The sequence below is a fragment of the Impatiens glandulifera genome, chromosome 4, assembly GCF_907164915.1.
Source record: "Impatiens glandulifera chromosome 4, dImpGla2.1, whole genome shotgun sequence".
In the NCBI taxonomy this organism is placed as follows: domain Eukaryota; kingdom Viridiplantae; phylum Streptophyta; class Magnoliopsida; order Ericales; family Balsaminaceae; genus Impatiens; species Impatiens glandulifera.
In genome coordinates this window covers 11,932,262-11,940,566 of record NC_061865.1, presented here as the reverse complement: position 1 = coordinate 11,940,566, position 8,305 = coordinate 11,932,262, and positions in this window count along the sequence as shown.

Genomic DNA, 8,305 nt, shown 5'->3' with positions numbered 1-8,305 from the left:
TCAACTTCTTTGTCATCTTGGACGAGGACGCCGATGTCGAATTTAAAGTTTGTAGTGGAAATCTTTGATGGAACTGGGAATTTCGGCATGTGGCAAGGTGAGGTTCTACATTGTCTTTTTTAGCAGGGTCTAGATAATGCTATTGAGGTTGGAAAGCCAGATGGTATAGAAGAAAAAGAATGGAGTATCATGAATCGGTTGACGTGTAGAACAATTCGATCATGCATGTCCAGAGAGCAAAAGTATGCTGTGAAGAATGAAACTTCTGCACAGAAATTGTGGCAAGCATTGGAGGATAAATTTCTGAAGAGGAGTGGTCAGAATAAGCTCTTTATGAAGAAGCGACTGTTCCGGTTTGATTACCAATCAGGTACTACTATAAATGAGAATATAACTAAGTTTAATGAATTAGTAGTAGATCTGTTAAACCTTGACGTTAGGTTTGAGGATGAAGATCTTGCGTTGATGTTGCTATCGTCCCTTCCCGATGAATTTGAACACTTAGAAACAACGTTACTTCATGGGAAGGGAAATGTTTCTCTTGATGCTGTAAGTTCTGCATTATATAGTCATGAATTGAGAAAGCAGGATAAAAGGAAAAGCAAAGTAGGTACAGTAGATGAAGCATTAATGGTCAGGGGCCGTCAGCAGAGCAAATCAAAAGGGAAAGGAAGAAGATCTGAAAGTAGAGTTGGCAAAGATGAATGTGCTTTCTGTCGTGAGAAAGGACATTAGAAGATTAACTGCCAAAGTTGAAGAAGAAAGAGAAAGATTCTGAAGATGCGAATGTTGTAGAAAACAAAGGTGATGCAAATTCAGAATACTCTTTATCGATGTCACACACAACATCACATCCTGATGCGTGGATATTGGACTCAGCCTGCACTTATCATATGACACCAGTTCGAAAGTGGTTCTTTGACTTTAAGGAGCTAGATGGTGGAGTTGTTTATATGGGAGATGCTAATACATGTAAAATAAAGGGGATAGGTTCAATCAAGCTGAGGAATGATGACGGATCCACCAGAATTATTAGAGATGTTCGGTACATACCAAATATGAAAAAGAATCTCATTTCTTTAGGGGCCTTGGAGTCGAAAGGCCTACATGTAAAATTGGAAAATGGAGTTCTTAGGGTAATATCTGGAGCGCTAATGATGTTGAAAGCTACCAGGAAGAGTAATAATTTGTATTACTATCAAGGTATTACAGTTAATGGGACATCATGTGTATCAACTTCCGGGAGCAGTAAGAATTTAGAGACAACAAAGTTATGGCATATGCGATTGAGGCATGCTGGTGAGAAATCTATGCAAACTCTCGTCAAGCAAGGATTGTTGAAAGATACAAAAGTTTGTAAGTTAGATTTTTGTGAAAATTGTATTTTGGAAAAACAAAGACGAGTAAAATTTGGTACTGCTATCCATAACACCAAGGGTATTTTGGATTATGTGGACTCAGATGTCTAGGGACCTGCCAAGACTCCTTCTCTTGGAGGTAGACATTATTTTGTTACTTTTATTGATGATTTTTCTAGAAGAGTATGGGTGTTTACTATGAAGAATAAAGGTGAAGTGTTTGAGATTTTTCTTAAATGGAAAACTCAAGTTGAAGACGAGACAGGAAGAAAGATCAAAATTCTCCGAACTGATAACAGTGGAGAATATAAGAATGATCCATTCTAGAAGTTATGCCAAGAGTGTGGCAGAGTTAGACACTTCACTGTCAGAAAAACACCACAGCAGAATGGAGTATCGGAATGTATGAACATGAAATTGGTGGAGAAAGTTCGATGTATGTTGTCTAATGCTGGGTTAGACAGGAAATTTTGGGCAGAAACTGTGTCATACGCTCAACATTTGGTAAATCGCCTACCATCATATGCACTTGGTGGCAAGACTCCATTAAAGGTATGGTCTGGAAAACCTGCAACTGATTATGATTCTTTGCATATTTTTGGTTCTACAATATATTATCATGAAGTTGAATCAAATTTGAATCCACGAGGAAAGAAGGCTCTTTTTATGGGATTTACTACAGGAGTTAAAGAATATTGCCTCTGGTGTTTGAATGCAAAGAAAACCATTAACAGAAGAGATGTTACTTTTGATGATTATTCAATGTTGAATAAGGTAACACCAGACAAGATTGATTGTACTCCGCAACAGGTGGAGTTTGAGCAGATAAAGATAAGCCCAACTAGAAGTGACTCTCCGACGACAGACGAAGAGTTAAATGTGGAAGAAGTTCTGACCCAAGAACCTTCAGAACAAAGTGAATCAATTGTTGTGAATAGGCCAAGACGAGTTATTCAAAAACCAGGTCGGTTTGTTGACATGGCGGCCTATGCACTTATAGTCGTAGATGATGTTCCATCCACTTTTTCAGATGTCAGTCGAAGTACTGAAAATGGAAAAAGGAGAGGTGTTATGGAAGATGAGATGCAATCCATTCAGAAGAATGAGACATGCAAGTTGACGCATCTACGAAAAGGGAAGAATGCTATTGGTTATAAATGGATCTTTGCTAAGAAAGAAGGATTTCCCGAAAAATTTGATGTTCGCTACAAGGCAAAATTGGTAGCTAAAGACTACGCTCAGAAGGAAGGAGTTGATTATAATGAGGTACTTTCTCCTGTTGTTAAACACTCTTCCATTAGAATTTTGTTGGCCTAGGTAGCGCAGATGAATTTGGAGCTAGCTCAACCAAATGTGAAGACCGCAGACATACACGGTCATTTGAACGAGGAAATCTACATTTATCAACCAGATAAATTCAAAGTTGCTGATAAAGAAAATTGGGTTTGCAAATTGAACAAATTATTGTACAAGTTGAAGCAATCGTCGAGACAATGGTACAAGCGACTTGACAAGTTTATGATAGAGCACAAGTACACAAGAAGCAGATTCAGTTCATGTGTGTATTTGCGCAAATTGCAAGATGAGTCTTACATCTATCTACTTTTGTACGTTGATGATATGTTGATAGCATCAAAGAGCCAATATGAAGTTGACAAATTGAAGGCTCAATTGGGTAAAGAGTTCGAGAAGAAAGACATGGGGAAAACCAAATCTAATTGTTTAGATTTGGTAAACACCTTCCGCGTTTGAGTCGGTGCTGAAGAGCGCCAATTGGAAGCACTGAAGAGCTATTTTTAATATTGAAGATTAGTATTTGGATATTGTGCCAAGGTGGAGATTTGTTGTTTTTTGGCACAATTAGAATCACACATAGGAAGATAATGGGAGTGAAAGAAGTTTCTTAGTATATAAAAGAAACTATATTCACAATTAGCATCCCACATCGGAAGATGATGGGAGTTGGGGAAGTTTCTTAGTGTATAAAAGAAACTCTCCCCTCTTTGGTTTATTGTACTCAATATTTGTATCACTTCTTCCTTATTAATTGATAACCTTAGTGCTCGGAGACGTAGGCAACATTTTGGCCGAACTCCGTTATCAAATTCTGTTAGTGTTCTTTCAATTTGTTTTCTTCTTTTGTGTTTCTGTCAGAGTTTTTCCCAACAGATACCACTAATGACGAGTGATACCTAGACACCGGAACTAGCTAGTAGTCACATGACGGGTGACAAGAAGTTGTTCACAATGCTTGACAAAACTGTAAAAGGTAAAGTACGGATCAACAACAATTATGTGGTAAATATATGCAGAAAGGGCATGATGATGATTGAATGTGTCACTAAAGACCATCAGATTCTATCTGATGTGTTCTCTATCTCAAGCCTAAAGAATAATCTCCTCTCACTTGGTCAACTTGACGAAAATGGATGCAAGATCGTCATCGAAAATGGGGTACTTTGCATCTATGATCACTCACGCAAAATACTCGCTCGAGTTTAGCGAACACGTAATCGACTACACGTTGAAACCAAATCTCACAATACCGGCAATTCTATTGGCTCAAAAGGATGATATTGTGTGGTTGTGGCATGCACGCTTCGGTCATTTGCATTTCAGTGCTCTTTGAAATCTCTCGCTCAAGGGGTTAGTGCGTGATATTCCAAAAATTGAGCACGTGGAGAAGTTTTGTGATGGTTGTGCGCTCGGAAAACAACATAGGACTCTGTTCCACAAACCCCTACATATCGAGCACAACGCCCGCTAGAGTTAGTTCACATTGATCTGTGTGGCCCGATCACACTAGCAACCGGAGGTGGGAAACGATATTTTGTGTTTGTAGTTGATGACTTTAGTCGATATATGTGGCTTGAGGTGCTCAAAACGAAGGACGAAGCATGGCGCTACTTCAAGAAAATCAAAGCGGCAACAGAGGCAGAACACGAGTGAAAATTGCTCACATTCGATCCAAATGAGGAGGCGAGTTCAATTCTGATTCATTCGTAGAATTTTGCAGGGAGAACGACATTAAGCACCAGGGTCGGCCCTGAGAATTTGAGGCCCAATGCAAATTTAAAGTTTGCGGCCCCTAAAATAGTAAAAGAAATGTTTTTTTTAAATTTTAATAATATAAAATTAGATATAAATGGTTAATATATTATAATACGGAAATAAGAGATTAAAAAGGGGATAAAAAAGTTATTTGTATATATATTATATAATATATTTAATATTAAAGGAGAAAAAAAAGAAAAAAATAAGATTAATAATATAATACTATTAAATATTAAAAAATTAGGGCCCTATGCAACTGCATAGGTTGTCTTACCCCAGGGCCGGTCCTGTTAAGCACAACATTACGATTTCTTACTCACCACAACAAAATGACGTCTTAGAGAGGTGTAACCAGACAGTAGTAGAGATGGGACGTTATCTTATGAAGTCAATGAAAGTATCGGGTATGCTCTGTGGGGAGACAGTAAAGACGGTTGTATATCTCCTCAATCGCGCACCGACAAAGAGTGTTGAAGGTAAGACGCTTGACCATTACTACACTGGATTTGTCTACATGTAAATTACAAAACATTCCTATTAAGTTTTTGACGACTTCAGGAAACATCTGACAACTTGACCTTTCTAACACTAGGGTTAGTGGCCAAATACCTGAATGGATTGAGAAATGAGCAGCATGAGTACTTTTTGTGCATCCAATATAAAATAAGAGGAGAGATCCATTCTTCATATGTAACATTAAATATCTTGAGGTACTTGATTTGTCCCAAAATGAGCTTGAAAGTCCAATTCATCTGTGTTTTGGGAATTTCAGCATGGCACTTTCAATTCAAGACCTTCGAATTAACAATTTCCGCGGAAAAATTCCAGCAACATATGCCAACGAAAACATACTTAGAATACTTACTTTATTTGAATGCGAATCAATTAAAAGGACCAATACCAGAGTCACTTCACTCTGTAATAAGTTAGACGTGTTAGACGTTGGAAACAATATGATAAATATAATATTTCCAATTTGGGTGGATGCTCTTCTAGGGTTAGAGGTCCTTGTGTTGAGATCTAATAAATTTCATGGCTTCGTTAACATTTCAAACACTATATCTTATTTTCCTAAACTACGCATTTTTGATATATCCCATAATGAGTTTATTAGCCCATTGCCATCATATTATTTTAACAACTTCAATGTTATGAAGACATATAATAAATGTAATATATTTAATATGTTGGAGATCACACTAATTGATTATATATTTAATATGTTGGAGATCACAGTAAATAATATATAATCAATTAGTGGATCTCAATATATTAAATATATTACATTTATTAACGGTGAATCAAAACAACACAAATCTTACAAACATAAGATTTGATTATCAAGTTTATGTTACAATGATAATGAAAGGCTTTGATTCTACCATTGAAGGAATTATCTTAGAATTTCGAACAATTATTGATTTGTCAAGCAATAAGTTTTAAGAAGCCATTCCGGATGTTGTTGGCAATTTGGTTGGACATACAATGTTGAATATGTCATACCGTTTTACCGGACTTATACCTGAATCATTGGGATATTTAGTTCAGCTTGAACATTTGGATCTATGTTCAAACCAATTTATTGGAAAGATACCTCAAAAACTTACAAGTCTAATATTCCTTGATATTCTGAATCTTTTTTACAATAGACTAGAAGGATACATACCTCAGGGTAAGCAATTCGACACATTTTCAAACATGGAGAACATGGAATTATGTGGACTTCCTTTGTCAAGAAAATGCCAGGGGCATGAAACAACACATCCACCACATGATGATGCTGAAGATGATTCAGATTATGCATTCATGAGAGGATTCACATGGCAAGCTGTTTTGATGGGGTATGCATTTGGAATGATAATCGGGCAGATTTTCTTTCATTCTATACTGGAAATCCTAAATGGTTTGCCACAATGATGGATGAAGAGTGATATAAAATCATGAAGAAATACAGACGAGTTAGGAGAAGATCCAATTTGATGAGATTACATTAATTTTCAGGTAATTAATTCTTTATATACTATATTAGATAATAATTAATGTCATTTTTTTATTTCGGTTTAATAGAATGGACAAATGACATAACTCATAGATGCAAGCTAAATTTTTTATACATTTTTGTTAAACTAACATTTTCACACCAATCTTATTTTCTATATTGAATCAGGAACTAAAGACGCATGTTCACTAAGGTTTTGAGTATTTCACTAGTTATTTTGTTTTCTAAAATGTTTCATGTTAATAATACTCTAATATAGACATGTAATGATTTGTTTTGTGAGTGTATATAATTTATTATTGTGTGCTTAAAAGAAGACCTATCAACATGCATAATCCTATTTTTCAAATTTGAGTTATGTTTTTTTTTTCCAATATATAGCTTATTCTTCACATAATGTACACTCAGTATTTTACCTTATCTTTACTAATAGAGAAATGATAAATGAGAGATTAATAATTTCTAATATATAATAAATTTGTTAATCACTATAATTTCTAATATATATATATATATAATGGGGAGCATACGGGACAAATTTTATTTATTTATTTATTTATGTAACATAAAAGTGTGCAATATAGTAGTTTAGGAGGAAAAATAAAAAAAATTAATTGGTTATGAATAAAAATTTCATCAAAAGCAATTTTTGAACACTAAAACTAGGGCACAAATTTTTTTTCCTCGTGGTCAGCATTGTATCTACTCTTAATTTTGATGCTACTTTTTCAACATATTGGTTTAAATCCATAAGTGTCGAGTTATATTATACTTGCTTCAATTGTTTTCTCCTAAGAAAAAACAATTGCTTACTTCGTTCTTTTAAAAGGTGTTTTTCTGTTGGGTGAATGGTTGTCCTTTAACTTATCGAGCAAATTATGCCCAAGTAGTTATTTATTGTATGATTTATTTACATTTTTTAAGTTATTTTTTAGCTTATTTTAGGAAATTATGTTAGGTCGAGTGAATTCAAATAGTTTTAAGAAACTTTTAGACCAGTAATAATTTGTAAACAACTCTATAATTCAGTATAACAGTAAACATATTTCAGATTTTTGAAAAGTCACATTTAATTAGTTCATACAAATCAGGAACAAATTAAATGAATGAACATATATTTCAGTATAGGAGTAACGGGTTTCAGATCTTTGAAAAATCATAGATAGTTCATACAAATTAAGAACAAATGAAATGAATGAACATGAAAGAACAATTGTATGGCTCCTCCAAGTTGCAGTGTATATTTGAGATTGTTTATTAGCTTTGCTTAATCCAGGGTTACTTCTAACACGACTCTGCTATAAAATATACATTTTGAAACAGTTTGCAATTTCTTTTCCATTTCTTATGAAAAATTCAAAATGATAATTCACTTTTGCTACAATGTTTTTCATTTTAATTTAACATAAATTTTCATAGATGTCAACAACTTCTGCTCCCAAATAAATCGATACATCAAATTCAGATATGCTACATCAAATTCAGATATGCATCACAAATAATCAAGAAGAAATGCACTACAATGACGAGACTTCCTCCAAATTCTTCAAATACCTTAAAGATAGATAACTAAGGAAGCATTATTAGAATTAAACATCTTGATATCTATCCACTGTAGTACAGTCAGGAAGACAGATTTAAATCATATGTTGAATCAGTGACAAGAAGATGAAACTAAACATGTTAATATCTATCTATCATTACCCAAGAAGAAAAACATATTAACCAGTAAAATTGTCAATTTCCTTGTTCTCAGCAACTTGATCAGATTGCAACAGCATCCAAATACAAGGAAAATGCCCACATTAACTGTATGTAAAACCATCATATATCAATTATATAGAATCCCAATTTAAAAAAGTTAAAGTGATAAGAGATGAAAGATAAGCAGAGA